The sequence below is a fragment of the Phyllobates terribilis genome, unplaced genomic scaffold (assembly GCF_046119375.1).
Source record: "Phyllobates terribilis strain yellow unplaced genomic scaffold, ASM4611937v1 Scaffold_7__3_contigs__length_470593459, whole genome shotgun sequence".
Taxonomy (NCBI): domain Eukaryota; kingdom Metazoa; phylum Chordata; class Amphibia; order Anura; family Dendrobatidae; genus Phyllobates; species Phyllobates terribilis.
Window position 1 is genome coordinate 40,111,211 of NW_027362767.1, and position 20,391 is coordinate 40,131,601.

The 20,391-nt window shown below is 42.9% G+C and overlaps 1 long non-coding RNA gene across 2 annotated transcripts in view; it reads right to left on the reverse strand.

Moving 5' to 3' along the window:
- Window positions 1-20,391, reverse strand: part of LOC141153522 (uncharacterized) — a 177,410-nt gene that overhangs the window by 81,924 nt on the left and 75,095 nt on the right. For both annotated transcript variants that reach the window (XR_012247316.1, XR_012247315.1), the window contains exon 2: window positions 17,749-17,833. This is a non-coding gene — a long non-coding RNA (uncharacterized lncRNA). The remainder of the gene's footprint in view (window positions 1-17,748; window positions 17,834-20,391) is intronic.

Here is a 20,391-nt window from a genome sequence, read left to right on the forward strand (position 1 = left end):
CTCCTGCCCGCTCACCTGGGAGCGCTCATCTGCCGCCTGTCTGTTGGTCTTCCTGGAGGCTCCGCCGTCACATGCTGTGACCACCCGTTTATCCAGAGACTCTCGCCTGCTCACCTGGGAGCTCACGTCTACCATCAGCCGCCACAGGTCGTACCAACCCTTTACCCAGAGACTGCCCCGGTCACTTGCCGTGACCATCTGCCCGTTCATCCAGAGACTGCCCCGGTCACTTGCCGTGACCATCTGCCCGTTCATCCAGAGACTGCCCCGGTCACTTGCCGTGACCTCCTGCCCGTTCTTCCAGAGACTGTCCCGGTCACCTGCTGTGACTGCCTGCCTGGTCGCCACCCGCTCCCTTACAAGGACCGCCCCCTCGTATAGTAGCTCAGAGGTTCCGCCTCCCAGACCCGTTACAGGTATTCTCCTGTAGGGGATGGTTTTAGCCTTTCTTCCAGGAATGGGAGACAGGAGGGCAAGTGAAGGATCTACGCACACCGCATGGACATCTCCCGGCTTATGCTACCCTGGTTCTGAAGGTAATTCGCTGGTGGGGTCTGGGAATGCGGGAGGTCAGGACTCTGCCAAGGACGCTCCTTGACAAAAGGGTTCTGTTGACCCATTTTCAGAGGCCTCTGGCACTCAGGGATTGCCCAAGTCGGGATCTTGGGGTGGGTCTGCATCTTTTGAATTCTATCAGGATCCCCTCGAAGTTCTGGGACTTGGCTTGACGCTGCTTCCATGGGAAACTGTGTGTGAGGGACAATCTGAAGTGTAGGAGCTCTGAGGACAGGAACTGTCCTCGGGAGCATTGTGGTACCATGCTGGAAAGCATGGACCACTTCCTGCTTCGTTTTCCCTTTAACACAGAGATGTGATACAGGGTGGGCGTCTCCATTGGCTGGCCCCGGCTGGCCGGTCTCTCTTATGCGGAATGGGCCTATGGAGCATTCGGAGACCTGGGTGGTCGGGACCGCTGCACCTTATTTCTAGTTAGCGCAGTGGTTAGGTATCACACGTGGAACGCACGGTGCTTAGTATTGACGCAACGGAAAATCCTCCCAGTGGACGATGTGTTTAGGACCATACTCGGTGACCTGGTGAAGGTGCGTTCTCTGGAGTATGAGAGACTGGGTACATGAAGGGCCGCTCTCCTCTGGAGGAGCTTTTCTTTTAGTGTGCCCTAGTCTGGTCATCTCCTCTCCTGGTGGTGGGCTGCTGCTGACACCATAGATTTTTGCTTTGTTTTGATCAGTAGACAGTGATGTAGGGCTGCAGGCACCGAACTTAGGCTTTGTTAGTTCTGGTTATTGTATTGTTTGTTATTGTATTGTTTGTTTCTGTATATATTGTATATAAGGATATGGATTTGGGTGTAGGTGTTAGGTTGGGTGGTGGGAAAAGGAGGAGGTGGGTTCATCTTGTGGGACACTGATCATTTGGGTGAAAAACTGGCACTGCCTGATCTGGCCTATGGACGTTGGACATGGACTGAGGCATGAGACACAAGACCAGCTCTCAGGTTAATGCCGGGGTTGAGACTGGTGGGCTTGAGTGTGGGGTGCTTAGTTTAGTCTTGTATATATTTGTATAGTTAGTATTTATTTATTTTTTTATTTTATATTATTTAAAATATATATACAGTACAGACCAAAAGTTTGGACACACCTTCTCATTTAAAGATTTTTCTGTATTTTCATGACTATGAAAATTGTACATTGACACTGAAGGCATCAAAACTATGAATTAACACATGTGGAATTATATACTTAACAAAAAAGTGTGAAACAATTGAAATTATGTCTTATATTCTAGGTTCTTCAAAGTAGCCACCTTTTACTTTGATGACTGCTTTGAACACTCTTGGCATTCTCTTGATGAGCTTCAAGAGGTAGTCACCGGAAATGGTTTTCATTTCACAGGTGTGCCCTGTCAGGTTTAAGAAGTGGGATTTCTTGCCTTATAAATGGGGTTGGGACCATCAGTTGTGTTGTGCAGAAGTTTGGTGGATACACAGCTGATAGTCCGACTGAATAGACTGTTAGAATTTGTATTATGGCCACAAAAAAGCAGCTAAGTAAAGAAAAATGAACGGCCATCATTACTTTAAGAAATGAAGGTCAGTCAGTCTGAAAAATTGGGAAAACTTTGAAAGTGTCCCCAAGTGCAGTTGCAAAAACCATCAAGTGCTACAAAGAATCTGGCTCACATGAGGACCGCCCCAGGAAAGGAAGACCAAGAGTCACCTCTGCTTATGAGGATAAGTTTATCCGAGTCACGAGCCTCAGAAATCGCAGGTTAACAGCAGCTCAGATTAGAGACCAGGTCAATGCCACACAGAGTTCTAGCAGCAGACACATCTCTTCAACAACTGTTAAGAGGAGACTTTGTGCAGCAGGCCTTCATGGTAAAATAGCTGCTAGGAAACCACTGCTAAGGACAGGCAACAAGCAGAAGAGACATGTTTGGGCTAAAGAACATAAGGAATGGACATTAGACCAGTGGAAATCTGTGCTTTGGTCTGATGAGTCCAAATTTGAGATCTTTGGTTCCAACCACCGTGTCTTTGTGCGAAGCAGAAAAGGTGAACGGATGGACTCTACATGCCTGGTTCACACCGTGAAGCATGAAGGAGGAGGTGTGATGTTGTGGGGGTGCTTTGCTGGTGACACTGTTGGGGATTTATTCAAAATTGAATCCATACTGAACCAGCATGGCTACCACAGCATCTTGCAGCGGCATGCTATTCCATCCGGTTTGCGTTTAGTTGGACCATCATTTATTTTTCAACAGGACAATGACCCCAAACACACCTCCAGGCTGTGTAATGGCTATTTGACCAAGTAGGAGAGTGATGGGGTGCTACGCCAGATGACCTGGCCTCCATAGTCACCAGACCTGAACCCAATCGAGATGGTTTGGGGTGAGCTGGACCGCAGAGTGGATGCAAAAGGGCCAACAAGTGCTAAGCATCTCTGGGAACTCATTCAAGATTGTTGGAAGACCATTTCCAAAGACTACCTCTTGAAGCTCATCAAGAGAATGCCAAGAGTGTGCAAAGCAGACATCAAAGCAAAAGGTGGCTACTTTGAAGAACCTAGAATATAAGACATAATTTCAGTTGTTTCACACTTTTTTGCTAAGTATATAACTCCACATGTGTTAATTCATAGTTTTGATGCCTTCAGTGTGAATGTACAATTATGAAAGTCATGAAAATACAGAAAAATCTTTAAATGAGAAGGTGTGTCCAAACTTTTGGTCTGTACTGTATATATAAAAAAAATGTATATGTATATATTAGTTTGTATATATTTTTGTCAGCTATTGTTTATTTTACTTATTATATTGTTATTATTTTGTTTGGTAACCGGACCAGATGTCATAGTGTAAGTTGTAATTATTCTGTATATATTTATAATATGTGTGTGAGGGGAGAGGGAGCGGCTGGACCAGTTTCATTACATTGTTTATTTTGTGGTTTTTCATTTTGGTGTTTTTTCTGTTATTATTATTGTTATGTTTTTCATTTTTATAATAAAAAGATCTACAGGATGTTACTCAGGATCAGTAGTGTATGTACACAGTGACTGCACCAGCAGAATAGTGAGTGCAGCTCTGGAGTATAATACAGGATGTAACTCAGGATCAGTACAGGATCAGTAATGTAATGTATGTACACAGTGACTGCACCGGCAGAATAGTGAGTGGGGCTCTGGAGTATAATACAGAATGTAATTCAGTATCAGTTCAGGATAAGTAATGTAATGTATGTACACAGTGACTGCACCGGCAGAATAGTGAGTGCAGCTCTGGAGTATAATACAGGATGTAACTCAGGATCAGTAATGTAATGTATGTACACAGTGCCTGCACCAGCAGAATAGTGAGTGCAGCTCCGGAATATAATACAGGATGTAACTCAGGATCAGTAATGTAATGTATGTACACAGTGACTCCACCAGCAGAATAGTGAGTGCAGCTCTGGAGTATAATACAGGATGTAACTCAGGATCAGTACAGGATCAGTAATGTAATGTATGTACACAGTGACTGCAGCAGCAGAATAGTGAGTGCAGCTCTGGAGTATAATACAGGATGTAACTCAGGATCAGTAATGTAATGCATGTACACAGTGACTGCACCAGCAGAATAGTGAGTGCAGCTCTGGGGTATAATACAGGATGTAACTCAGGATCAGTAATGTAATGTATGTACACAGTGACTGCACCAGCAGAATAGTGAGTGCAGCTCTGGAGTATAATACAGGATGTAACTCAGGATCAGTAATGTAATGTATGTACACAGTGACTGCACCAGCAGAATAGTGAGTGCAGCTCTGGAGAATAATACAGGATGTAACTCAGGATCAGTACAGGATCAGTAATGTAATGTATGTACATAGTGACTGCACCAGCAGAATAGTGAGTGCAGCTCTGGAGTATAATACAGGATGTAACTCAGGATCAGTAATGTAATGTATGTACACAGTGACTGCACCAGCAGAATAGTGAGTGCAGCTCTGGAGGATAATACAGGATGTAACTCAGGATCAGTAATGTAATGTATGTACACAGTGACTGCACCAGCAGAATAGTGAGTGCAGCTCTGGAGTATAATACAGAATGTAACTCAGGATCAGTAATGTAATGTATGTACACAGTGACTCCACCAGCAGAATAGTGAGTGCAGCTCTGGAGTATAATACAGGATGTAACTCAGGATCAGTACAGGATGGTTAAGGTATGTACACAGTTATTCCATTAGCAGAATAGTGAGTGTAACTCTGGTGTAAAAATAGAATCTACAGGATAAGTAATACAATATATGACTCCAGAAAATTTGAGAAATTGTACTCTTTTAACTAATATACCAGGACTTGTATAAGTTAAAGGGGTGGTCCGAAATACAAATTATTTTTCATCCTAAATCCCTATTCAATGTCATAATCTAATCTATTTTCTAAAATACTTTAATTACTGATAGTGTGCTTTCCTGTCGGCTTGTTATTACTGATCTGAGCCAGTGAGAGAGCGCACTGTCATTGTGGACATTGCACATGTCATGATTCCACTCCTCAGTGTGTCTGGGATGCAGTTACTGACAGCTCAGCTGTCCAATCTGGTGCATGGGCGTGCTGAACTGTTGGTGTTTTGATTGACAGCTCGGCCATCCAATCTGAGACTGGGAGGTGCTGGGCTACCTTCAGGCGTTCCTGGTCCCAATTAATTGCCCAGCTACTTAGTTGGGTTATCCATCCAAGATTCAGCCCTTTGTGGTTTGTTTGTCTGTGCCTAGTGCTTTGCTTGTGGATCTATTTGCTGCCTGACCTTGGACCTCGTTCTCACCATCCGTTTTGCCTAGGCCCTTTGCTCTGATCCGTTATCCTCCTGGTATTCTAATCTCAGACCGTTATCTGACTACGCCTTTGTCTCTTCCCTCTGTTTATGACATACCCTCCTGGCTCATGACCTCAGACTATTTGACTACCACGACTAACAGCTTGTCCGTGAGAAATGACTCAGTGGCACAGCACAGTGACACAGCAAGGACTTGCCCAGCCCCTGAAAGAAGCCTCACTGATGATACTTTGTTTCAAGGAAGGGACTGAGGCTGCAGCAGTGAAGGCAGCCTATGTCCCTTGATGACGTTTCGTTTTAGTATCCCACCATGCACTGGGATTCTTAAATGAAGCATCATCAAAAAGGAAGTTGTGAAAAAAATGAAAAGCCGTTAGATAGTGTAGTGAGGAAGGATAGGGAATTTTTAATTAAAGTATTTATAAAATAGATTTGATTATGCCATTAAATAGATATAGTCTTAGGATGAAAATTAATTTATGTTTAGGACCACCTCTTTAAAAATAAGTATTCTAATACATTGTAAGACAGCCTTTTAGAAGCAAAATGTTTGATTGGTGGGGTATGACCACTGGAAACTGCTGCCTGTCTAAGGAATATACCGTAATCTTATTCATATCTGCAGAAGAATTTGTTTTAGTATGCAAGAAGGGAGGAAGAGGTGGTCACTGCTGCCTATTCCTGTAATATGAAGTTCTCTCTACTATGTGTTTTAGAAAAAGGGCTAAAGACAGGGAATTTCAATGATATTGTCTCCCTGCCAGAGTTATTGCCATAATTATGGCTGCACATATAAAAAAATACAAGCAATCATTATATTTTATTTGTTTCATGTCTTAATGCAAAATTATTTTTTTTTGTAAATCTGTAACCAAATCTGAAATAAATTAATTCATGTTTTTACATAGGGATGTAGTGGTACAGTTGTAGCCTCTTGTTTCCCCAGTAAAAATGTATACTTTTTAGTGCTATTTATAATGAGAAGTCTATAGAATCCAGATGCAAATTAGGCTGGAAGTGCACTGAGGGCATGTCAATGTACTTTGAAAAGGCTGTTTAAATGCATGGGCACGCCTCCAGTGCACTTCCTGTCTGATTTGCATATGGCCTCTACACTAGATCTGGCACATCAGATATCAGCAAAAAAAGTTATCAGTTTTATAGCAGCCAAAGTGCCTATACAGCCATACTACTACTACTTTGACACGTAAAAACCTGCTGACAGGTTCCCTTTAAGCCCAAATGTTGCAGATAACTTAACAAATTCATCTACAATCCCATTCCCCTCATTATCCTTTCTGTGGTAGTTATCATTATTATTATTGCCATATTTTGAGCCGGCTGGAGCTGATGCGACAAAACTTTTTCCCAAGTGAGTTCTATAAAAAGAACCAAACGAAAAGATTATTTCAGAAATAGTACACTGTCTTCTACCCACGTATATTCACGTATTCATTTATGAAGCTTTCTATGCCAGGACCTTATTTCTAAGTAACATCCTGGCAGCCTCGCCAAAAAGCAGACGTGACGAAAAAGCAAAGGTCTGTGGAATAAGTAGGAAAAAAATAGGATGAATTTGAGCCTTAGGGAACAGAGGGTGAATCTATATGGAATTAGACAGTTGCATACATAAATTTAGCCTTATATATGATTATCTTTAATAATATTACGAGTGCGCTTGTCTTCATAAATGACCAGGGTAATAGTAGCAGATTAAATTACAAGCAACAACTAGTCTGACATACAAATGTCTCTGTTCCTCGTGGGCTCCTTAAAGTAGCATCAATATCCATGAACAAGTCTGATAGTAGAAATACAACAAGGAATTGGTATATCTGCATCTTTCATATTGGTGGGACACAATCTCATTTCCCCATGTTAGAAACACACATGACAGGCGATTATTTAGGAAGTCAACAGTAAGTTTTTGGAATGTGGGAGGAAACTGGAAAGCCTGCAGGAAGCACAAACAACCACAGGAATAACAGAGAAATGGAATGTAAATGTTACCCTGGTCAGGTCCATACACAGGACCTCAGTACTGAGAGGCAACGAGAAGAAAAAAAACAGCTACAAATGTTTATATACTCACAGCACAATAAGCCCCCAAAACAAATAGTAATAACACGAATCAAAAGCTCCTTTATTAAATATACATGAAATATTTCACCAACCATTTTTAGTACAAGTAAAACAGTCTAAAGTCAATATTGTAACTGTGCAAAAACATATAATTCAGCTTCTCCCTCTAAAGCCTTCCTAAACCCAAAAATAATTACTTATATTTCGGGTATGGTTTAGAAGATCTCTTTCTTTCTCTTTGGACACCTGCAATGTGGGTAAAAATGTGGCTGAGTCTGAAGGGAAATTCCCATATTAAATATTTATTACATATCCATAGCATATGTCATATATGTCTGATAGGTGTTTGTTCTACCTCTAGAACTTGCATCTATATCCTGAATTAGGGTCTTCTAACCCCCATCCCACCAGGTTAGGTGGTCACCATGAATGTAGCCATGACGGAATATGTGTGACTATGTACAATGACTTCTATATGTGGCTCTCTCCACTGACTTCTATGGGTGGCTCTCTCCATTAATTCTATCTGTGGCTCTCTCCATTGATTATTAAATGTGGCTGTCTCCATTGACTTCTATGTGTGTCTGTCTCTCTCCAATGGCTTCTATGTGTGGCTCTCTCTATTGACTTCTGTGTATCTGTTTCTCTACAACGAATACTATCTGTGGCTTTCTCTAATGACTTCTATCTGTGGCTGTCTCCAATAACTTCAATCTGTGGCTCTATGTATTGTCTTCTGTGTGTGTCTCTCCATTATTTTACATGTGTGTCTTTCCATTGACTACTAAGCTGTCTCTATTGCCTTCCATGTGTGTCTCTCTCCTTTGTCTTCCATGTATGGCTCTCTCTATTTTCTTCCATGTGTGGCTCTCTCTATTTTCTTCTATGTGTGGCTCTCTCCACTGACTTCTATGTGTGGCTCTCTCCACTGACTTTTATGTGTTGCTTTCTCCACTGACTTCTATGTGTGGCTCTCTCCCTTGATTTCTATGTGTGGCTCTCTCCCTTGATTTCTATGTGTGGCTCTCTCCACTGACTTTTATGTGTGGCTCTCTCCACTGACTTTTATGTGTGGCTCTCTCCACTGACTTTTAGGTGTTGCTCTCTCCACTGACTTTTATGTGTGGCTTTCTCCCTTGATTTCTGTGTGGCTCTCTCCACTGACTTTTATGTGTGGCTCTCTCCACTGACTTTTAGGTGTTGCTCTCTCCACTGACTTTTATGTGTGGCTTTCTCCCTTGATTTCTGTGTGGCTCTCTCCACTGACTTTTATGTGTGGCTCTCTCCACTGACTTTTAGGTGTTGCTCTCTCCACTGACTTTCATGTGTAGCTCTCTCCACTGACTTTTATGTGTGGCTTTCTCCCTTGATTTCTGTGTGGCTCTCTCCACTGACTTTTATGTGTGGCTCTCTCCACTGACTTTTATGTGTGGCTCTCTCCACTGACTTTTATGTGTGGCTCTCTCCCTTGATTTATATGTGTGGTGTTACAGGTCCGGGTGGTGGAACCTCTGTGCTTTGATGCAAGGAGGGACCAGAGGGGCGTAACTAAGTGCCTACTCGGACCGACCCAGGTCACACGGCAGCTTAGTCGACTCCGTGAACTAAGGAGGGACCAGGCAGGTGAACCAGGTGCCACTCTGGGACTGACCTTGTGTGAGAGCAGGTGACTCCCACGGGTCAGATGACTGGAGCTGACCGGTACAGCGGATGAGCACGGTAGGTAGGCTGGCGGGTGATCCGGGTAGACAAGCAGGCGGGTACGGCGGATAGCCAGACAGGTACTCGGGGTAAACGAGCAGGCGGGTATGGCAGGTAACTTGGCAGGTGCTCCGGGTAGGCAGGCTGGCGGGCACGGCAGGTAACTGGCAGGTGCTCCGGGTAGGCAGACTGGCGGGCAGGACTGTTAGACAGACTGGCGGGCAGGACTGTTAGGCAGGCTGGCAGGCACGACAGGTAACTGGCAGGTGCTCCGGGTTGGCAGGCTGGCGGGCACGGCAGGTAACTGGCAGGTGCTCCGGGTAGGCACACTGGCGGGCAGGACTGTTAGACAGACTGGCGGGCAGGACTGTTAGACAGGCTGGCGAGCAGGACTGTTATACAGGCTGGCGGGCAAGGAACCAGAGGGCTGAGGAGAGTGTTAGCACACAAACAATAACCTTGCACAGGCGCCTCCATTTTGGAGGAGGTGCTTAATATAGGGGAGTCCTCTGGTCATTGGCCGGGGACTCTTTAGGACGGCGCGTGCGGCCCCTTTAAGAGGGAGGGATCACATGCGCGCCTTAAGCACAGTGCCCGGGAAGCTGCGCGCAGTGCACGGCTCAGCAGCGGAAGAGCAGGTAGACGCAGGACCGGGACCGCGGCGGTGAGGGGAACGGCGTCTCTGCCCGGCAGGAGGCAGAGACGCCGATGCTACATGTGGCTTTCTCCTTTGATTTCTATGTGTGGCTCTCTCCATTGACTTTCATGTGAGACTCTCTGCATTACATTCTATGTGTGGCTCTCTACATTGACTTCTATGTGTGGCTGTCTCTCTCCATTGATTTCTATGTGTCTCTTCTTTTACTTCCATATGTGGCCATCTCCATTAACTTTCCAACTTTTAATCACCTATAACTGGGAATAAATTTTGGCTGAATTTAAATGGATTTTCCCATGTTAGACATATGTGGCATATCTATAGCATGTGTCATAAATGTCTGATAGATGTTAACCCCACCTGTGGGACAAACATCTATATCCAGAAAGAGGGTCCCCTGACCTCCATCCCATGTATGAATGTAGAGGTGGCTCTCCATTAACTTCTCTTGGAGTTCAAAGACGAGAAACACATGCTTGCTTGCTTGGCTTGACTGTTGTGAGCGCTCCCAGAGAAGTACATTCATTCTACAATCATTATGACCACTTGTCCATTCACAATAGATAGAAGTCAGGGAAATATGTGCAAATCCCTGAGTCATTGAAAACACTATAATGCTAGACTACTTCCTTGGAGGTGCGTTGGTTCCAGTTGCACCTAGACCCTCGTCCCTGAGGATGTCTAGAAAAGCTATAGAATCACTTCACTTTCTTAAGAAGGATGGTAACGATTTTGGAGCCCCATGTACTATACAGTGCCTACAAGTAGTATTCAACCCCCTGCAGATTTAGCTGGTTGACACATGCGGAATTAACTTGGCATTGTGACATTTGTACTGTAGATCAGCCTGGAAGTGGGAAATGCACTGCAGCAAATTTTTTTTTTTTTTTTTTTTTAAACGTTAAAAGTTAATTCAGAGTGTCATTTATTATTCAACCCCTCAAACCACAAGAATTCTGTTTGGTCCCCCAAAAGTATTAAGAAGTAGTTCAGGCACCAAGAATAATGAGCTTCACATGTGTGGATTAAAGATCTCTTTTGCCAGCCTTTTCTGACTATTGAAGACCCTCCCCAAACTTGTGAACAGCACTCAGACATGGTCAAAATGGGAAAGACAAAGGAGCATTCCAAGGCCATCAGAGACAAGATCGTGGAGGGTCACAAGGCTGGCAAGGGGTACAAAACCCTTTCCAAGGAGTTGGGCCTACCTGTCTCCACTGTTGGGAGCATCATCCGTAAGTGGAAGGCTTATGGAACTACTGTTAGCCTTCCACGGCCAGGACAGCCTTTGAAAGTGTCCTCCCGTGCCGAGGCCAGGCTTGTCCGAAGAGTCAAGGCTAACCCAAGGACAACAAGGAAGGAGCTCCGGGAAGATCTCATGGCAGTGGGGACATTGGTTTCAGTCAATACCATAAGTAACGTACTCCACCGCAATGGTCTCCGTTCCAGACGAGCCCGTAAGGTACCTTTACTTTCAAAGCGTCATGTCAAGGCTCGTCTACAGTTTGCTCATGATCACTTGGAGGACTCTGAGACAGACTGGTTCAAGGTTCTATGGTCTGATGAGACCAAGATCGAGATCTTTGGTGCCAACCACACACGTGACGTTTGGAGACTGGATGGCACTGCATACGACCCCAAGAATACCATCCCTACAGTCAAGCATGGTGGTGGCAGCATCATGCTGTGGGGCTGTTTCTCTGCCAAGGGGCCTGGCCATCTGGTCCGCATCCATGGGAAGATGGATAGCACGGCCTACCTGGAGATTTTGGCCAAGAACCTCCGCTCCTCCATCAAGGATCTTAAGATGGGTCGTAATTTCATCTTCCAACAAGACAACGACCCAAAGCACACAGCCAAGAAAACCAAGGCCTGGTTCAAGAGGGAAAAAGTCAAGGTGTTGGAGTGGCCTAGTCAGTCTCCTGACCTTAACCCAATTGAAAACTTGTGGAAGGAGCTCAAGAATAAAGTCCACATGAGACACCCAAAGAACCTAGATAACTTGGAGAAGATCTGCATGGAGGAGTGGGCCAAGATAACTCCACAGACCTGTGCCGGCCTGATCAGGTCTTATAAAAGACGATTATTAGCTGTAATTGCAAACAAGGGTTATTCCACAAAATATTAACCCCTTAAGCCCCGCGGGTGGTTTCCACGTTAATGACCGGGCCAATTTTTACAATTCTGACCACTGTCACTTTATGAGGTAATTACTCTCGAACGCTTCAACGGATCCCCCTGATTCTGAGATTGTTTTTTCGTGACATATTGTACTTCATGATTGTGGAAAAATTTCTTCGATATCACTTGCGTTTATTTGTGAAAAAAACGGAAATTTGGCGAAAATTTTGAAAATTTTGCAATTTTCAAAATTTGAATTTTTAAGCCCTGAAATCAGAGCGATATGTCACACAAAAGAGTTAATAAATAACATTTCCCACATGTCTACTTTACATCAGCACAATTTTGGAACCAAAATTTTTTTTTGTTAGGGAGCTATAAGGGTTAAAAGTTGACCAGCGATTTCTCATTTTTCCAACAAAATTTACAAAACCATTTTTTTAGGGACCACATCACATTTGAAGTCACTTTGAGAGGTCTTTATGACAGAAAATACCCAAAAGTGACACCATTCTAAAAACTGCACCCCTCAAGGTGCTCAAAACCACATTCAAGAACTTTATTAACCCTTCAGGTGCTTCACAGGAATTTTTTGAATGTGGAAGAAAAAAATGAACATTTAACTTTTTTCACAAAAATGTTAATTTAGACCCAATTTTTTTTATTTTCACAGGGGTAACAAGAAAAAATGGACCCCAAAATTTGTTGTGCAATTTCCCCTGGGCACGCAGATACCCAATATTTGGGGAAAAAATACTGTTTGGGCGCACGGCAGGGCTCGGAAGGGAAGGAGCGCTATTTGACTTTTTGATTGTAAAATTTGCTTGAATAATTAGCGGACGCCATGTTGTGTTTGGAGAGCCCATGTGTGCCCAAACTTTGGAGCTCCCCCACAAGTGACCCCATTTTGGAAACTAGACCCCCCAAGGCACCTTTCTAGATGCATAGTGAGCACTTTGAACCCCCAGGTGCTTCACAAATTGATTCGTAACAATGAAAAAGTGAAAAAAAAAACACTTTTTCATTTTTATGAATCAATTTGTGAAGCACCTGAGTGTTCCAAGTGCTCACAATGCATCTAGATAGGTGCCTTGGGGGGTCTAGTTTCCAAAATGGGGTCACTTGTGGGGGAGCTCCAATGTTTGGGCACACAGCGGCTCTCCAAACGCAACATGGTGTCGCTAACAATTTGAGCCGATTTTCCGTTAAATTTGTTAGAGGACACCATGTTGCATTTAGAGAGTCCCTGTGTGCCCAAACATTGGAGCTCCCCCACAAGTGACCCCATTTTGGAAACTAGACCCCCCAAGGCACCTATCTAGATGCATAGTGAGCACTTGGAACCCCCAGGTGCTTCACAAATTGATTCATAACAATGAAAAAGTGAAAAAAAAAACACTTTTTCATTTGTATGAATCAATTTGTGAAGCACCTGAGGGTTCCAAGTGCTCACTATGCATCTAGATAGGTGCCTTGGGTGGTCTAGTTTCCAAAATGGGGTCACTTGTGGGGGAGCTCCAATATTTGGGCACACAGCGGCTCTCTAAATGCAACATGGTGTCCGCTAACAAATTTAACGCAAAATTGGCTCAAATTGTTAGCGACACCATGTTGCGTTTGGAGAGCTGCTGTGTGCCCAAACATTGGAGCTCACCCACAAGTGACCCCATTTTGGAAACTAGACCCCCCAAGGCACCTATCTAGATGCATAGTGAGCACTTGGAACCCCCAGGTGCTTCACAAATTGATTCGTAACAATGAAAAAGTGAAAAAAAAAAACACTTTTTCATTTTTATGAATCAATTTGTGAAGCACCTGGGGGTTCCAACTGCTCACTATGCATCTAGATAGGTGCCTTGGGGGGTCTAGTTTCCAAAATGGGGTCACTTGTGGGGGAGCTCCAATGTTTGGGCACACAGGGACTCTCTAAATGCAACATGGTATCCGCTAACAAATTGAATGGAAAATCGGCTCAAATTGTTAGCGGACGCCACATTGCGTTTGGAGAGCCCCTCTGTGCCCAAACTTTGGAGCTCCCCCACAAGTGACCCCATTTTGGAAACTAGACCCCCCAAGGCACCTTTCTAGATGCATAGTGAGCACTTGGAACCCCAGGTTCTTCACAAATTGATTCATAAAAATGAAAAAGTGTTTTTTTTTTCACTTTTTCATTTTTACGAATCAATTTGTGAAGCACCTGGGGGTTCCAAGTGCTCACTATGCATCTAGAAAGGTGCCTTGGGGGGTCTAGTTTCCAAAATGGGGTCACTTGTGGGGGAGCTCCAAAGTTTGGGCACAGAGGGGCTCTCCAAACGCAATGTGGTGTCCGCTAACAATTTGAGCCGATTTTCCATTCAATTTGTTAGCGGATACCATGTTGCATTTAGAGAGTCCCTGTGTGCCCAAACATTGGAGCTCCCCCACAAGTGACCCCATTTTGGAAACTAGACCCCCCAAGGCACCTATCTAGATTCATAGTGAGCACTTGGAACCCCAGGTGCTTCACAAATTGATTCATAAAAATGAAAAAGTGTTTTTTTTTTCACTTTTTCATTTTTACGAATCAATTTGTGAAGCACCTGGGGGTTCCAAGTGCTCACTATGCATCTAGAAAGGTGCCTTGGGGGGTCTAGTTTCCAAAATGGGGTCACTTGTGGGGGAGCTCCAAAGTTTGGGCACAGAGGGGCTCTCCAAACGCAATGTGGTGTCCGCTAACAATTTGAGCCGATTTTCCATTCAATTTGTTAGCGGATACCATGTTGCATTTAGAGAGTCCCTGTGTGCCCAAACATTGGAGCTCCCCCACAAGTGACCCCATTTTGGAAACTAGACCCCCCAAGGCACCTATCTAGATTCATAGTGAGCACTTGGAACCCCAGGTGCTTCACAAATTGATTCATAAAAATGAAAAAGTGTTTTATTTTCACTTTTTCATTTTTACGAATCAATTTGTGAAGCACCTGGGGGTTCTAAGTGCTCACTATGCATCTAGATAGGTGCCTTGGGGGGTCTAGTTTCCAAAATGGGGTCACTTGTGGGGGAGCTCCAATGTTTGGACACACAGGGGCTCTCCAAACGCAACATGGCGTCCGCTAACAATTTGAGCCGATTTTCCATTCAATTTGTTAGCGGACACCATGTCGCGTTTGGAGAGCCCGTGATGTGCCTAAACAGTGGAGCTCCCCCACAAGTGTCCCCATTTTGGAAACTATACCCCTCAAAGATTTTATTAAGGTGTATAGTGAACATTTTGAACCCAGAGGTACGGCACATTATTTGTTTACATTAGGTCATCATATTGAATAAGTTTTCATTATTCTTGAGCGCAAGTGCTCGCTACTTGAGTTTGCATCGGGTACTCAGGTATGCACCATGTACAGCGTGTGCTCGAGTGACATGCTCGAGTCCCTGCTCCGCATGTTTCACGGTTATTAGACACCCAAAAAAAAACATGCGGGGATCGCTCGTGCATGGCAGGCAATCCCCATAAAGTTTTTTGGCCGCGAAGCATATGGGGCAGAGACTCGAGCATGTCACTCAAATACCCACGATACTAAATGCATACCAGAGCACCCGATGCAAACTCAAGTAGCGAGCACTTGCTCTCAACACTAGTCGCCATATCGTCATCTTTTTTTCTTACTTTTGAAAAAAATCCCAACCCCAGCCCTAACCCTAGCACAACCCTAGCCCCAGCACAACCCTAGCCCCAGCACAACCCTAGCCCCAGCACAACCCTAGCCCCAGCACAACCCTAGCCCCAGCACAACCCTAGCCCCAGCACAACCCTAGCCCCAGCACAGCCCTAGCCCCAAACCCAGCCCTAACCCTAGCCCAATCCTAACTCAAGAGTTTATTTTTGACGCCGTTCCTTGTGCGGTATAAGTGATTAGACGACTTTATTCTTCGGGTCGGTGTGATTACAGCAATGCCAGAATCATATGGGGTTTTTATGACTGACAGCTGTCACACACTAAAAGACGCATTTTTTGTAAAATCTAGTTTTTGCATCGCCATATTTTGAGAGCTATAATTTTTCCAGATTTTGGCAGACAGTCATGTGACGGCTCGTTTTTTGCGGGATGACTTGACGTTGTTATTGGTGCCATTTTCAGGCACGTGACATTTTTTGATCGCTTTCTATTCCGATTTTTGGGAGGCAGAATAAACAAAAACCAACAATTCAGGAATTGTTTTTTTTTTTTTTTTATTCTGTTCCGCGTGTGGTAAAATTGATGAGGCAGCTTTACTCTTCGGGTCAGTACGTTTACAGCGGTACCACATTTGTATCATTTTTCTATGTTTTGGCGCTTATACACAATAAAAGCTATTTTATAGAAAAAAATATTTTTTAGTATCGCTTTATTCTGAGAGCTATAACTTTTTTATTTTTCGGCTGATGGAGCTATATGGCGGCTTGTTTTTTGCGGGACGAGATGACGTTTTCAGCGGTATCATTTTTATTTATATGCGTCTTTTTGATCGCGTGTTATTCCACTTTTTGTTTGGCGGTATGGTGATAAAGCATTGTTTTTTGCTTGTTTTTTTTTTTTTTTTTTTACCGTGTTCACTGAAGGGGTTAACTAGTGGGACAGTTTTATAGGTCAGGTTGTTCCGGACGCGGCGATACCAAATATGTGTACTTTTATTGTTTTTTTTTTATTTTTTTTATAATAATATTTATTGATGGGTACATTATATTTTTATTTTTGGTGTATTATTTTTTTTATTTTTTTATAATATTTTTGCACATTTTTTTTTTTTTTTCCACTTTCACACAGTTTATACACTTTATTACTTTGTCCCACTCTGGGACTTTCACTTTTTTTTTTCTGATCGCCTGCATGGCACAGGAATGGAGCACCATCCCTATGCCATGCAAGCTGTCAGAAATGCACAGTGTGAAGATTGCTTGGAGATGCACTGCGCATGTCCAAGCAATCTTCCTGCTCTCTGGTGACCCGGATGTTGTCATGACGACATCGGGTCGTCATGGCAACACCCGGGAAGCCTTTGCAGACTGCGCTGGAAGCCGGAAGAGGAGGTGAGTATCGCCGATCACCTCCCCTTGCCCCCGCAATGCCGCGATCGACTTCGATCGACTTCGATCGCAGCATCGCGGGGGTTAATGTGCTGGGAGCGGTGCGTGACCGCTCCCTGCACATAGTACCGGGTGTCAGCTGTGACAATCAGCTGACACCCGGCGGCGATCGTGCCCGCACATCCTGTGTGCGGGCGCGATCGCGATGACGTACTAATACGGGTCTGGCTCTTAAGTCCCAGGGCACAGACGCGTATTAGTACGTCAGATGTTATTAAAGGGTTAAACATAGGGGTTGTATAATAATTGACCCACACTTTTATGTTTAAAATTTAATAAAATTCAACTGAGCAACATAACTTTTTGGTTTGTAAGATTTATGCTTCTGTTCATAAAACCTGCTCTCGTTTGCAGTTTGAAGGCTCTAACTTATTTGCATCTTATCAAACCAGCTAAATCTGCAGGGGGTTGAATACTACTTGTAGGCACTGTATATATAATCTTATATATGAGGGATAATAAGACAAACTTTAACTGCTCTATAAAGGTAGACAGCAATGACCTCTTTCCAAAAACATAACTCAAGCATCATCTCTGCCATTTCCTAATTGAAACCAGAAAATCTGTTTATATGTTTAAGAGTAATTAAAACACAAATTCCTTCAAATCAGGGGATGGTGTTTTGAAGCGGCTGTTCCCTCATTGCTGCAGACTTGCGGTTTACATAACACTCTACACTTCCAGGCATTCCTGTACTGCTGGCTTTTTAGAGCGTGGCCCCAACCTACCAATTTCCTGTTTTTCACCACGTTATAAGAAATCCTCCAAAACACAGAGTGGCATTGGTGTGAGAGGATTTGGATGTTCTGTGATCTAGAAAGAAGGGGAAAAATATATCATAATTTACAATTTTACAACATGAGACAAATGTGAACTTTCCAGTAAGGTGACAAATGACTAACAGAAAGTTACCAAATGTGCCCAGTTCTTCTGATTTGGGAGAACAGGCTCTAGGAATGCCTTTATTATTTCAGTACTAACCAAAAATACATTAAAATTCCTACTATGTCAATTTATAGTAGAGTATAATAAGTACTACAATACTGCATGTACAATAATGTAACTACTATAATACTGCCCCCTACGTACAAGAATATAACTACTATAATACTGCCCCCTATGTACAAGAATATAACTACTATAATACTGCTCCTATGTACAAGAATATAACTACTATAATACTGCTCCTATGTACAAGAATATAACTACTATAATACTGCTCCTATGTACAAGAATATAACTACTATAATACTGCTCCTATGTACAAGAATATAACTACTATAATACTGCCCCCTATGTACAAGAATATAACTACTATAATACTGCTCCTATGTACAAGAATATAACTACTATAATACTGCCCCCTATGTACAAGAATATAACTACTATAATACTGCCTCCCTATGTACAAGGATATAATTACTATAATACTGCCCATATGTACAAGAATATAACTACTATAATACTGCTCCTATGTACAAGAATATAATTACTATAATACTGCCCCTATGTACAAGAATATAATTACTATAATACTGCCCCTATGTACAAGAATATAACAACTATAATACTGCCCCTATGTACAGGAATATAATTACTATAATACTGCCCCTATGTACAAGAATATAATTACTATAATACTGCCCCTATGTACAAGAATATAACTACTATAATACTCCTCCTATGTACAAGAATATAACTACTATAATACTGCCCCCTATGTACAAGAATATAACTTCCGTAATACTGCCCCCTATGTACAAGAATATAATTACTATAATACTGCCCCCTATGTACAAGAATATAACTACTATAATGCTGCCCCCTATGTACAAGAATATAACTACTATAATACTGCCCCCTATGTACAAGAATATAACTACTATAATACTGCCCCTATGTACAAGAATAAAATTACTATAATACTGCCCCCTATGTACAAGAATATAACTACTATAATACTGCCCCTATGTACTTAAATATAACTACTATAATACTGCCCCTATGTACTAGAATATAACTACTATAATACTGCCCCCTATGTACAAGAATATAACTACTATAATACTGCCCCTATGTACAAGAATATAACTACTATAATACTGCTCCCTATGTACAAGAACATAACTACTATAATACTGCTCCTATGTACAAGAATATAACTATAATACTGACCCCTATGTACAAGAACATAACTATTATAATACTACTCCTATGTACAAGAATATAACTACTATAATACTGCCCCTATCTACAAGAATATAACTACTATAAAACTGCCCCCTTTGTACACGAATATAACTACTATAATACTGCTCCTACAGTGGCTTACGAAAGTATTCACCCCTTGGTTTTTTACCTATTTTATTACATTACAACCTATGTTTAAATATTTTTGGAATCCGATTTGTATGTGATGCATCAGCACTAAATAGTCTTAGTGAAGTGAAAGTTAAATTTATAGGATTAAATAACTAAAAATTGGCATGTACATATGTATTCACCCCTTTTGCTATGACGCCCCTAAAAATTTCTGGTGCAAGCAATTACCTTCATAAGTCACATGCTTAAAGACAGGAAGTCCACCTCTTCAATCTCTGATGATCCCCCAAAGCACCATCAAATCCATTATCATCAAATGGAAAGAATATGGGAGCACATCAAACCTGCCAAGAGCGGGCACCCACCAAAACTCTCAGCCCGGGCAAGGAGGGAATTAATAAGAAAGGCAGCACAGAGACCAAAGGTAACCATGAAGGAGCTGCAGAGTTCCCAAGCAGAGACAGGAGTATCTGTCCATTCGATCACATTAAGCCTACACGCCATAGAGGTGGCCTTTATGGAAGAATGGGTAGAAAAACGCCTTCACGTACAAACAAAACTTGTAAGACTCCTTTTGAGTTTCCCAAAAGACATGTGGTAGACTTCCCAAATGTATGGAGGAAGATGCTGTGGTCAGATGAGACCAAAATTGAACTTTTTGACCCGCAAGGTAAATGCTATATCAGGCGCCAAACCAACACAGCTCATCACCCAAGAACACCATTCCCACAGTGAAAATTGGTGGTGGCAGCATCATGCCGTGGGGATGTTTTTCGGCAGCAGGGACAGGGAAAATGGTCTGAGTCAAGGGGAAGATAGATGGTGCGAAATACAGGGATATTTTTAAGCAAAACCTGTTTCAGTCTGTTAGTGATTTGAGACTGGGAAGGAGGTTCATCTTCCAACAAGACAATGACTTAAAGCATACTGCTAAAACACTCAAGTGGTTTAAGGGGAAACGTGTAAATGTTTTTGAATGGCCTAGTCAAAGCCCAGAACTAAATCCAATTGAGAATCTGTGGTCAGACTTGAAGATTGCTGTTCACCAG